We start from the raw sequence: 13,878 nt of genomic DNA, 5'->3' as shown, positions 1-13,878 counted from the left end.
CGTCCAGGATGAGGTACCGAGCAGCTTTCCTCATCAATTTTCTAGACTCGTTACGACTGTTGGGCAGGATTCCGTGCTCTAGAAAATTTGCAATTGCGGTCATCCAGAATGGAGTGTTGTCTATTAGAAGGACAGGTTTTGACAGGTTGATACTGGGCTGTTCCAAATACTCAATAGTGCTGGAGTCTGTGCATCCGGTGTTTTGTCCTGCACTTGTGCTGTGCGAAAGCTCAGATTTTGATGACTGCTCGACTATGGCTACGTTTGTTTCTAGTATTCTGGTACACTTGGCTACAAAATCTGCTAGAGATTGGACTTTTATTGCTATTCGGGGATGCTAAGTAATCTTGTATTGTCCGAGCTCTATAGACCACTTGAGTAGCCGTCCAGATGTATCTGGCTTTTGCAAGACTTGGCACAGTGGTTGGTCGATAAGAATTCAGATCAGATGTGCCTAGAAGTATGGGCGAAGTTTCCTCGATGACAGTAGACAATAAGTTAATTTTTCAATTAATGGATACCTGCTTTCGGCTTCGACTAGTTTCTTACTGATGTAGTAGATCGGGCACTGGCTCTTGCCCTCCTCTCTAACCAGGACTGCATTGATAGCGTGTTGAGTTACTGCTAGGTATATGCATAATTCTTCACTCTCTAGAGGTTTCGAAAGGATCGGGGGTTGTGCCAGCTGTTGTTTTAGAGCTTGGAAGGCTTGCTTGCACTCTCCAGTCCATTCGAATTTATTTGTGCCTCTGAGGATATTAAAAAATGAAATACACTTATCAGTTGATCTAGACACAAATCTACTGAGTGTTGCTATGCGTCCTGTCAGGCTTTGCACGTCTTCGATCCTAGTTGGTGAGGGAATGTCCAACAGTGCTTTCATATTTTTCGGGTTTGCTTTTATTCCCCTAGAGTTCACTATGAACCCTAGAAATTTTCCTGACCCTACCCCAAAGGAACATTTTAGGGGGTTTAATGTCATCCTATACTAGGATATTGAAGCATTCTTCCAAGTCTTCAATATGCCCCTCAGCCTGTTTGGACTTTACCAACATATCATCCACGTATACATCCATGTTTCTTCATATTTGGTCTTTGAACATACGGTTCACCAATCCCTGATAGGTCACTCCAGCATTTTTCAGGCCGAACGACATTACCTTATAGCAGTACAACCCCACATCCGTGTGGAAACTTGTATGCTCCTGGTCGGGTGGATGCATGCTTATTTGGTTATATTCCGAGTAGGCATCCATGAAGGTTAAAATTTCATGGCCGGCTGTGATGTCCACCAGTTGGTTGATTCTTGGAAGTGGGAAGCAGTCATTGGGGCATACTTTGTTCAAATCTGTAAAATCTATCCATACCCTCCCCTTATTGTTAGGTTTCGGCACTAACACAGGATTGGATACCCACATAGGATAAAAGGCTTCTCTGATAAAGTTGTTATTTTGGAGTTTTTCCACTACCTCCTTTAATGCTTTTGCCCTCGTCTGATCTAGTAACCACCTTTTTTGTTGCACGAGCTTGAAGTGTTCTATGTCAATGTTGAGGGCATGGCTTATAATAGTTGGGCATATCCCTACCATATCATCACGTGACCAGGTGAATACATCCTGGTTGTCCCATAGGAACTGGATCAAAGCGGATCTTATGGGCCTAGATAGCTATTTTCCTATCTTGATAACCCTGGTCGGGTACTGCAAGTCAAGTGGGACTTCTTCCAATTCTTCGACTGGACCCACCCATGTATCTGTATCCCCAAAACGAGGGTCTATATCATCTCCCCCATTTTGGGTTGTATCCTATTTTTGGTGACTGGGCCCTGTAGGCTGAGCGGTACAAACTACCTTGCCTTCTTTTTTGACTGATGAATTATAACATTCTTTGGCCACCAGTTGGTTCCCCTTGAGACATCCTACACCTGCTCTGGTTAGGAATTTGACCAACAAGTGGAAAATTGAGGATACTGCTTGAAGGTCATACAGGGTCGGCAGCCCTATCATGGCGTTGTATGGAGAAGGAATGTCAATTACTATGAACAAAACCATTACCCTGTTGCTCTTAGGTGCCATCCCTACTGTTAAAGACAACCTTATGCTTCCTGTGGGGGCCATGTCGTTCCCAGTAAATCCATATAGCAGCTGCTCGCATGGTTCTAAATCTCTAATGCTTAAATTCATTCTCTCTAAGGTATTTTTGAATAGAATATTGGCAGACGAACCATGATCAATCATCGTCCGAGCCATGATCATATTGGCGATTTGCACCTCCACCACCAAAGGGTCATTATGTGGATGATGTACGTTACTTGTGTCTTCCTCACTGAATGTGATGGATTCACATTCGTATCAAGGTTTTTTGGGAGTCCGCTCTTGGACAACCAGTACATCTTCCTCCTTCTCATGCCTAAGGGAACGAGCATATTTTTCTCGGGCCTTGCCGCTGTTACCGGCCAAATGTTGTCCTCCACAAATCATATCTAGCCAGCCAGCAACTAGTGGTGGTAGGAGTGGTTGACTGCTTTAATATTGTTGGGGAGGCTGTTGCTGAGGAGGTTGTTGAAGCTGTGGGTCGGTGACCGGTTGTACATATTTCTTTAGATGAGCATTGTTTTGTCTAATGAGGAACTCAATCTCCTCCTTCAAGTGGTTACATTCATTGGTTTCATGACCGTAGCCATTGTGAAACCCATAAAACTTGGTCATATCCTGTCTATTAACATCCTTCCATATTGGTGGAGGTCTTCTGTATGGTACGACAACTAGTGTAGCATTGAAAACATCTGCTCGGGACTCTAATAGGATGGTGTAAGTAGTAAACTTGGGCATGTATTCTCGTGGTTTCGGCTGCTCACTGGTCTTAGGCTTCTTATTGTCATTCTGGTTACCACCGCTTCCAGCCCCGTCACCATGTTTTCCATTCTTGCTTCCATTTTTACTTCCTTCTGCATGGTTGGTGGTGTTCCCAACACTTTTTTTCTCTTGGTCGGCAGCTGCCTGGGTAGGATTATTCACCTTCCATTCAGCTTCTTCTAACTTGATAAATTCTTCTGCTCTGTCGAGAAATTCTTGACTGTACGCACTGACTTCCTCTTCAAGCTACTCCAGAATAAACTTTTTACCTTGACTCCTGAATTGATGGCTATCAACTTACCATCATCACTAAGGAACTTTACCTTGGTGGCTTCTTGCATGAAATGTTGGATGTAATCTTTTAGAGGCTCATTGTCCCTTTGTTTGATGTCCACCAAATCATTTGGCATGGCTGGGAGGGGCATTGCCGAGGAGAACTGAGAATAGAATATGCAGATGAAACCATTCCATGACGTGATTGATCCTGGTTGTAGCTTGAAGAACCATCGCTGGGCAGTTTCTGACAGGGTGGTTGGGAAGATCCTACACCTGGCATCATCTCGAACCCCCTGGAGGTTAGTTTGTAGTTTAAAGTGATGAGCATGGGATACTGGGTCCTCCAACCCAGTATACATTTTCCATGTTGGATTTTGAATTTGACAGGTATTCATAGCTAATTTATACCGTCTGAAAATGGGGAACCCCTCTGTCTTTCCATTTCAATATCTGTTAACTTGGGGGCTGTCAAGTCCCTTACCAGTCAGGGTTAGCAGATCCAACTGGGCTTGGATGTTAGGGTCTGCAGTTGCCTGAGGCTGTGCTGCATTACAGTCCTCATCCATTCTCCGGTCCCGAACATGCTCAGGTGGAGCTACATTGTTCGAATCCAAATTTTCCTTATTGCGATTATGAGCGTCTCGAAGGTCTTCGCCTCCCATCGGACCCATCTGATTAAAAATAGAATTTTGTCGAGGCCTGCCCCCAGCGTTCTGGCTATATGCCCTTCTCGGTACTGGAGGTACTCTCTGGAACCCCCCACCTCGAGGTGGTTGGTTGTTAGGGATTTCCTGCCCTTGCGGGACAAACGGTCCATCAGGCTAGTTACCCTTCTGTCCTTGATTATTAGGCTGGCGGCCTCATCATGGTCATATCCATCAGCATAATGGGGCTAGTATGCGCTACTCACCTCCGGCTCATCCCTTCGGGACCTTGGTCGGTACTCTTGTTACTGTCTGTATCGACCAGGTTGCTGCTGGTAGTTCTGAGGTTGAACGCCCCTATTCTGTGTTGGGACTTAGGGATTGCCATCTCGTTTTGTAGTGTTAGGATTCCTATCATGGTTGCTACCCTAAGGTCTTAGCCGAACATCTTCGATTTAGTCTTGTCCCGTGCCACGTCTTGGCAAGACCAGCTCACTTGCTGGTAAAGGTCGCCTATTGTTATTGGCTTGGGAACCTCGACTAGATCTGTGACTCCTGGTTGGACCTTTGTTTCCATTCTGAGGCTGAGCCCCTGGCCCATGCATGGAACTTTCACCAAAACAAAAAATGGGAGGGCGTTGTTAGTTTTGGGCAGTAGTGCCAGCCGCGATTCCCATACCTTGCGTATGCTGCTGTTGCATGTAATTGCGAATAAACTCAGCGGCCTCTTTTGTCTGATGGTCCATATCCTCTTGCCGGGCCCGTATCTCTCATGCATGTCGATCCATCCACTCTTCAAAGACTCTCCTTTGTTTTTCGAAGGCTTCATTAAGGGCCTCAGGCGCATTGGCCCACCCTTGATTCATAATGGATAGTTGATCTTGAATTTGTCCAACGACTTCCCTTATCTGATCAATCTTAGGGTCGAGTCCTTCAATATCTACATGGGGTTCTCTGCTGGTCGGCACCCCACGCATCAGTTCTACCTAACGTTCCTTCTTGAGTGATTCCAGTGGAAGCAGCGGCCCCTTGTCTTGCTACAGTAGGTCCAGCGATTTTCCCCCTAACACCAGTTGGATTCCTAGGCGGCATATCTCTTTGTTCCCCATTGAAATTGCTTATCGACAGGACTTGGTGAGAGACTTCAGCCTTGGTCTCTGGAGGCCTTTGACTTGATCTTCTGGTTGAGACTACCATCCTTGCAGCAACAAAATCTTAATGTAATTGTCTTCAGCTCTCAATGCAAGCACCAAAATGTTGACTGATTTTTTGGCCAACTAACTCGGAGTTAAAATAATTAATTAGAGAGCTTTCATTAAGACAATCAATAAACCATAAATAATCCAAGAACCTAATAACTATGAGCAATGAATGATAAAAGACACCATAAATTATAGAGGTTTGGCCCAAAAAGACGGTAATGACCTACTTCCTCTTTAGTTTGTATTGATCTTAAAGGTTTACACACGATGACAAATGAAAACAGGTACAACTCCGAGTGTAAAAACAATACCAAATGGAAAAAAATCTCTGCTAAGTGTTCCTAAAGAACTGATTGATATATTCCTGGTGCTGGTCAGTAGGCTAGAAGTCTGAACCCATTCCTCAGTGGTGGAAGGCTTGCATTTATACTGTCCCTAATGCCCATGTTGTTATGCTTGCACCACAACTGCTGCAAAATATCTCTTCCTTTTCGTGGGTAGCTGTAGTCCTATTCTTCAGGAGTTTGACCGAGTTTTCAGGTGAATTGTTAGGCGTAAGGGGGATGTAAATGACTTCATCCGACCAGGTACATCGGGTTTCTTGTAGAGCATACCGAGCAGCTTCTTTGACTATTAGACACCTATGCCATGTGTCAAGAATAAAATGTCAAATGCCCATACTATGATGCCACGTGTTCAACCTTGTCAACTGCGCATATTTTTTGGATAACAACATGAAATACAAATATACCCTCAACGAGTCAACATTACAAACATGCCTCTTTTTAACAAATGTGGGTCTTTAAACACATTTAATACACGTAATCACACATACTCGATTATATACTAATACAATTCACATATTTATTCCACTTGCCCTCTCAGCACGCTAATCCAAGACCTTAATCTTTTTAGGGGTTTTAGGACGTTGCAATTATCCCCTCCTTATAGAAATTTCATCCTCGAACATCTCGAGATTCATGTCCCGGATATTTGACTCTAACTTCAGAGTTGCGTTCTCTACCTTGTTATTTCTTTATAATACTCTCACTAAGGTGACAGTCTTATACCCTAAGACTTTATCCTTTTTATCTAGAACTCCGCTGGCTTCTCTTCACATGATAAGTCTTACCGTAATTCAAGGGTCTATTAACCCAAAAAGGTGTAGTACTCGACACATCTTTCTTTAGCATCGATACCTGAGACACCTTATAAACTCCCGCCGATTCTGGAGAAAAGTTAATCTGTAGGCCACTTGCCTAATTTCTTTCCAAGATCTCAAAGGTCTAAAAAAGTTAAGGTTCAATTTCCCTTTCTTGCCAAATCATTTTATCTCTTTAATCTGCGATACCCGGAGAAACACAAAATCTCCAATCCTAGCACTCCATGTTCCTATACATGAATTTGCGTAGCATTTCTGTCTTTTCAATAGAGTGAATATTCACGCTCCAACATTTCCCAATAACTTCATTGGTTCTCTTAACTGTTTCAGGGAAAAAATACTTCCTTTCTCCCATTTCATCCTCAGAAATGGGTGGTCTTCACTTTCTATCTCACAATGTCTCATACGGAGTCACTCCAATTGTCGACTGATAATCATCATTGTAGGAACCCTACTCTAGGGTCCCTAAAAACCTAATTCATACGCCCAAATCATATTCTTTAGAGTCTGTATCGTCCTCTCAAATTTTCTATCTGTGTGAGGATGATAAGTAATACCAAGTCCCAGTCTTATACCCATCGCCTTATATAAGCCTTTCCAAAACTTGGAAATAGATATGGGATCTCGATCTGAAACTATAGACTTTGGTGCCCCATGGAGATATACCATCTCCCTTCACAAATAACTCAAAGTACTGTTTCACATTACAATTCGTTCGCATAGGCAGAATGTACGAAACTTGGAAAATCAAGTCACAACCTCTCATACCAAAATTGTCATACTCGCAACCCTAGGCAATCCATCCATAAGGTCCATAATTATATACACCCATGTTTATACTAAAATTCCCAAAGGTCATGATGACCCCGCTGGCTTCTGCTATTCATCCCTCACTTGCTAAAAGGTTAGGCGCTTAGCCACCAATATACAGATTTCAAATCTTGATACACATTCATGGTTCCTATGTATAGTGAGCGTGGGGTGGTATAAGATTCATCAATAGTTTTTATCTTGATGCCAGAATTCATCAAAACACATATCCGATCCTGTTATCTCAACCTATCCATGTCAAATTAGTAGAGCCCTTAGCCACTTCTACTAGAATTTTCTTTCTATGTTTCACCATTTGTAGAATTATATATGCAAATTATCAATATGAAACTCTATAAAAATTCTAGTCATTCCCTCAACTGAGTTTGTTGTGATCTGTTTTGAATCATACACTTAGCCTGGACCTTTCCAACTCAAGGCATCATCCACCACATTAGTTTTCGCTATGTAATGAAGGATTTCATTGTCAATCCTTTACCAATTCTCACTAACTTTTTTATCTCATATTCGAACCCCTATGGGTAACAAAATATTCTAAATTTTTATATCAGCGTATGTCTCACACTTCTCAAAGTGTACCGTCGCCATACCTTACATGCAAATATCATTGTTGTTAACTCAAAGTCCCATGTAGAATATCTCTGTTTTTATTCCCTTAACTACGGGAAGCATAAGCATTCTCCTTCTCAGCCTACATATGAAACTATCCTAGTCCTTGTCATGCCGTACTGCATCCAACATACGATCATTGTATATCACTCAACCACATACTTATAATGATACCATGGGGCAATGCTCAACCTTTGTTTCAACTCTTGGAAGCCCGATTCACATCTATCACTCCAAACAAACCTCAGGTTCTCATGTTACTTCAATCAAGGGTATGGTGATCCTCGAAGATTTCTTCAACCATTAATGTTGATGGTATCCCACCAGTCTCGAGAAACTTCCAACCTCTGAAGCATTCCTTGGAAAATCTTGTATTGCTTCTATCTTAACTAGAACAACCATGATCTCATGCTCTCCCAAAATGTGACTCAAAACATCACTCAAAGAAGTCAGAGCTCATCCTTCTTTAACCTTGCCTACAATTTATGTTCCTTTATCCCTTGCAATACCGAATGGAGATGCTGCTAAACCCAAATATGAATTTTATAAATAGTCCTCAAACTCTTTATTTGTCGGATCCATGCAAGTCACTAGAGCATTGGTCAGTTCAAAATCCCTCACTGAAAATCCACAACGTCCATGCTAAGTGCGGGAGGTAGTTCTTGAAATGTCTTCCTTCTTGATCCTCAGCTTGTAATAACTAGATCGAAGATCTATCCTTCGGAACACTGCCTTGCCTTGTAGTAGGTCACACAAGTCATTAATCCTTGGTAGTGGATACTTATTCTAGATAATAACCTTATTCAGCTATTCGTCTTCAATACACACCCTCAATGACTAGTCTTTCTTCTAAACAAATAATATTAGTGCCTCCGTGGGGAAAAACTCGGTCAATCAATCTTAAGTCGAGTAGCTCCTTCAATTAAACCTTTCATTATTTCCCCTCTGTTGGTGCCACTCTATGCAATGCCTTGAATACCATTTCTATCCCTAATGTCAGTACAGTAACAAACTCGATCTCCCGATGTGATGGCACTCCCGGTAGACCCTCTAATTCAACTAGTACAACCCTTGTGGTATCCACCACACTAGCTAGGAATCCCATGCACCATTGTTGGGATAAGTCTCTAACCTTCAATATCAAGTCATTGGATTGTGAGGCCCATTCATAGCACCCATGAACACAAACGGGTTCTCTCTTTCAAGCTCAAAAGTCACATTTTCCCCTTACAGTCCATTGTCACTCCGCTCCCACTTGGTCGACCAATCGACATCCAATATCATGTCAAACTATTTTATTACTATTCCATCAAGTTCGCAGACTACTTCCTAAGGCTACCGATTTCCAGTAGGTGACAGCTGTAACGCCCTACTACCTTAGAGTCGTTACTAAGTGAGTTTAAAACGGAAATTTTGCAACTAATTGACTCTACGAGGTTTCTAAAACCAAAAGTGTGACTTGATCAGAAGTTAAGGCTGTAGTTTTTGAAAATGTTTAGTTTCATTGAAAACATTAAGTATCAAACATTCGGGATCCCAAAATAAGGTTTACAAAATATTTACAACTCAAAAATAGATTTACACTTGATTAACTATCAAAAGAATAGGTTAATACAGCCATAATCAAAACACCCCCAACCAAAGCAGTCGGGCAGGTTGAACATGTACGCGCCGCCCCCACGCTCTCCATACTCATGGCCGGTTGACTGACTCCTTGCTTTTACCTGCCACACAGAGCACCCGTGAGCCGAAGCCCAGCAAGAAAACTCATACAATATATAACATATGCATAGAATATAGCTGACATATAATCCACTGATAAATAGGAAAACCATCAGACAGAACAAGTACGGCCATGCCGCCCCAAAGGCCTTACCAATGCCTGGGGTCTCGGTCCTTACCGTAAGGATAACTCATGTATCCATTGGGTCCCACCCTGGCTATAAGCACTCCATGTGCTAAGTGTTACTCCCGGCCCCAAGGCCGTTCTCGGCCTTCGCCGCTCTCGGCCTTAGCCGTTCATTGCATTATAATCACACATATAGTACATTTCGAAATAATCATTCAAACATATAATAATTCATTTAAGGTTATACATTTGCACATAACACAATCTAGGGCCATGCCCTGCAATATCACTGTGGGCCCATGCCCTGTTCTCGAGTGTTACGGTTTTCTTACCTTTCAATTCGATAGCTTTGATCACCTGACTCCTCGAGCACGATCCTACTCGAGCCCTAGCGCTCACCTAAACAAAATCCGTAAGTCAAATTCATCACCAAACCTCAAGTCCAAAACCTAGCCTCGGGACCAATCCCGAGCCCCCGGGAAGTCCTAGATCCCCAAAACAAGGTGGTGGAATCGAGCCTCGAACCCTGGGTCAAAATCCCTCAACAAAAGCCCAAAAACCCCTTTCTGTGAACAGTGCAACGCTACAGCGCTCTTAAGAGGGCGCTGTAGCGCTACAAGCAGAACAACACATCCCCAGAAACAGGGCCTAGCGCTACAGCGCCCAAAGACTAGCACTGTAGCGCTAGTTGCAGACAGGCCACACCCAGAAATCGTTTCCTGCAATTTCCTTCAACCATTCCAACCCCAAACTTGTCCAAATCTTTCCCAAACCCAAAAACAAACTTTTCAACACCTCACACTCATCCCAAGCATCCCAAGAACTCATACCCCAAGCTCAAGTAACCCAAAACTCAAGATCTATCATAATGAACCCTAAACCCAGAAATTCAGTCAAACATCAAAGTTAAGGACTTAGAAATCATACCGTGGGTGGAAATTTGACCTTGAGTTGAACCCTAGACCTCCTTAGCTTGCTCCTTCTCAATCTTGGCCTGATTTCCCAAAAATCCCCATCTATTTAGCTTAAATACACAGCTCAAACCAGACAAACCCTAAAACTGAAATTTCCAAGAACTTACCTCAAATTTCTGATGTGCTCTTGCTAATCCCTTGCCAATCCTCAAGTCTAGCTTAGGATCCTTGATGCTCAGCTTACCCTAGCTCACCACTGAGCTTAACTCCAAGAAAAATGAAGGGAAATGGTGGAAGAACCACAAACCGCTCCTTTGAAGAAAACCCACACTATTTTTCTCTCTTTTCCTTTTTCTTCTTTCTTTCTTTCTTTTCAGCCTTAACTCTTTTTCTACCAATTCCACTAAGTATAAAGCTTCCTTTAACTTATCTCTAAAAAGCCTAAAGACCAAAATGCCCTCCCTATAAATTCTAAACCTTTTTGTCCATGTAGGGCCATTTTAGTCATTTTACCCAATTCCCACTAATTCCTCGAGTGTTCCTAATAATTTCCCGCTTGCTACCCAATACCTGATTAATCACCAAATATAACCCTCATCATCAAGATTAACCTCAATATATTTTCCAAATTCCCATTTAAACTCCCCAGGCTTAACCCCAAGCCGGGTATAAATTCTCGCTTTGACTTTTCCGCTAACCCGCTCATTCTAGGATCGTCTCGAGTCACAGATCACAGATATCAACACAGTCATGCCCAAAATGGCCAAATTACAATTATGCTCTTTCTCAGATAATCAGGTCTACATGCATACTAATACACATAGTCATGCATCTCAGATAGTCAAATAGTCATAATCATGCATTTAACTCATTAAAGACACACACAAAATCCCAGTATGCCCTCCAGGCACACTAATCAAGGCCCTTAAGCCTTATTAGCGATTTTGGGTCGTTACAACAGCGTCCCAACTTCCACAACGTACATATCCCTGAATCAACTCAATTCATCTATAACCTTACAAAATAAACCATTGCATGCCTAACGCCAAAATAAATTTGTACTGTATAAGAAGAGTCAATGTTAGAAATCTGACCTGTCACCACGGTGGGACTAGCCTCGACCTCTCTCTGTGTCGAAGCAACTATATAGGTTGGAATTGAATTGTCGCCTTTCCTTAGTTCCTTGTTTTCTAATTGCGAGCACTCTTTCCTGAGATGAACCACCACGCTGCACCAAAAACATGCCTTAGAACGACATTCTCCCAAGTGGCGTCTTCTGCACCAAGCGCACTCTAGGTAAGTCTTCCACTTCTCACCCCTGCCCTGACGACTACTCTGAGCACCTCGAAACTCCATCTCTAGTCCAGGGGTGCTAAATGTGCCTATAGTCTTTCTTTTAAGATCACTGGGGACTCCGCCCCTACCCAATCCAGTTTACAGAGTTACCACTCTCTGAGCATCGCGCCCTACGATGCTCTCCCTCCATATCTCATCCTCCACGCCCTTAACAGTAACGACATTCTCTTTGCCTGAGCATAGGTAGAAATCACAGTTACTTGGGCGATTTTGATGCCCTGGACTACCATGAAATTCAACCCTTGAAAAAATCGCTCCTTCTGAGACACATCAGTTAGCACTAAGTCAAAAGCAAACTTGGGCAATCCATCAACTTTAAGGCATACTCAAATGTCATGTTGCTCTGAACCAAATTAATAAATCCATTAGTCTTCGTAGTTTGTATTGTGTCATTGTAATAACTAACATAGAACAATTTTCTGAATTCTTCCTAGCCCATCGTAAAAACATTCCAAGTCTGGGATACCACTTCCCACCAAGTTTGGGTGTCTTCCTGTAACATACATGTGGCATAGATAACTCTATCATTTCCTGCCACCCTCATAAGGTCGAGGATGGAGCTAATCATGCTAATCCATTACTCAGCTCTGAGTGGATCTAGCCCTCCCTCAAAAGCTGGAGGGTAGTATTTCTGGAACCTCTTGTACAACAGTGCCCATATGTTCTCAACCCTAGGCCGAGCCAAAACTTGTGCCACTACTAGTGGAACAAACAGAGTAACGTTCCCTGGCAGAACCTACTATCTCAACCAGCTGATCTCTTCCTCTTGCCTTTGCAATCTCGCTTGCATATCTATAAACATCTGATGCCAATTCCAAAGGGTAGGTAGAAGATTCTGGCCCTAATTATCATTTCTCTCCTAGATATCAACACATTATGGTCCAATTGACTGCCTTGGGTGCGTAACTTCCAAGTATGTCTCCAATCAATCACTCAGCCTATCACGCATGATAATTGTATCCTGAAACCGTCCCACGGTCAAAACCAAACAACACAGTATTCAAATGCAGCAATAATGCTAAAACACATGTCAATAACATTCATGTATAAATCCATAGGCCCCGCTCTAACAGTGTATATCATGCTCCCTATTCTAGCATGTAGATAAGGAATATAGTTTGATTAAACAACTAAACAGGTAATCAACCCATTACCCATCGAATCGTGAGTAGAGCTTGTCTTTAGCAGCGAGCGTACATATTCGGTCAATCTTCAGGAAACATAAGCCTTGGCAGCTCTAATACCAAGTTGTAATGCCTTACTAATCCAAGAATGGCACACCATGTGTTAAAAATAGGGCTTAACTCGTTAAGCTAATCATTTGGCCTCAAAAGTGTAACTAAAGTTAATCAAAGATTTAGGTATTAAAAATTTTGGTTAAACATATAAACTTTTATTAAAACTTTTGATAATTACATGAGATCTCGTAAACAAGTTTATAATACACGTAATCACGCATACTCGATTATATACTAATATATTTCACATACTTGTTCCACGTGCCCTCCCGGCACACTAATCCAATCCCTTAATCTTATTAGGAGTTTTAGGACGTTACATTTATTGTGTTAGCAAGATCCTACTAGACGTTGAGACCCACTACCCTGAAATTGAAAAGTTGTTTATTGCACTCATAATAGCCTCTCGAAAATTGAGGCCCTGCTCCCATGCCCTTTTCATCAATGTACTCACCAATTAGCCATACGAAATGTCCTCCATAAGCTCGTTACTTGAAGAAGATTGTTAAAATGGACCATGGAGTTTGGCCAATTCGAAATCACCCATTCTCCAACGGTATCAATCAACAAGCAAGTCCTGGTGGACTTCATGGCCAAAATGACCTACTACGCTAATGGTGAAGAAGAAGTCCACAAGATGGAAGGACCACAAGAAAGGGAAAAGGGAGATCCCTCAAAAAACAAAACACAAGAAAGAGTTGTTGAAATGCACTTCACCCTAAAACAAGAATAAAAAATGCTACTATGAGGAATTGAACTCAAGACCTCTAGAAAATCTAAGGAGAGCTCCACAACCACACCCAAGTATTGTCCAATTATGACAGACAACTTGGATTAAAGAGGTATTATTGAGCCCTCTTGACCGTCGGGTCAGTCTTGGCATGACTAGTGGTGAATGAAAGCCTAGGGATCATCACCAACCATTGACTAGCTATCAATCAA

The sequence above is a fragment of the Humulus lupulus genome, chromosome 3 (assembly GCF_963169125.1).
Source record: "Humulus lupulus chromosome 3, drHumLupu1.1, whole genome shotgun sequence".
NCBI lineage: Eukaryota > Viridiplantae > Streptophyta > Magnoliopsida > Rosales > Cannabaceae > Humulus > Humulus lupulus.
The sequence above is the reverse complement of the archived record's forward strand: the minus strand, read 5'-3'. Positions refer to the sequence as shown.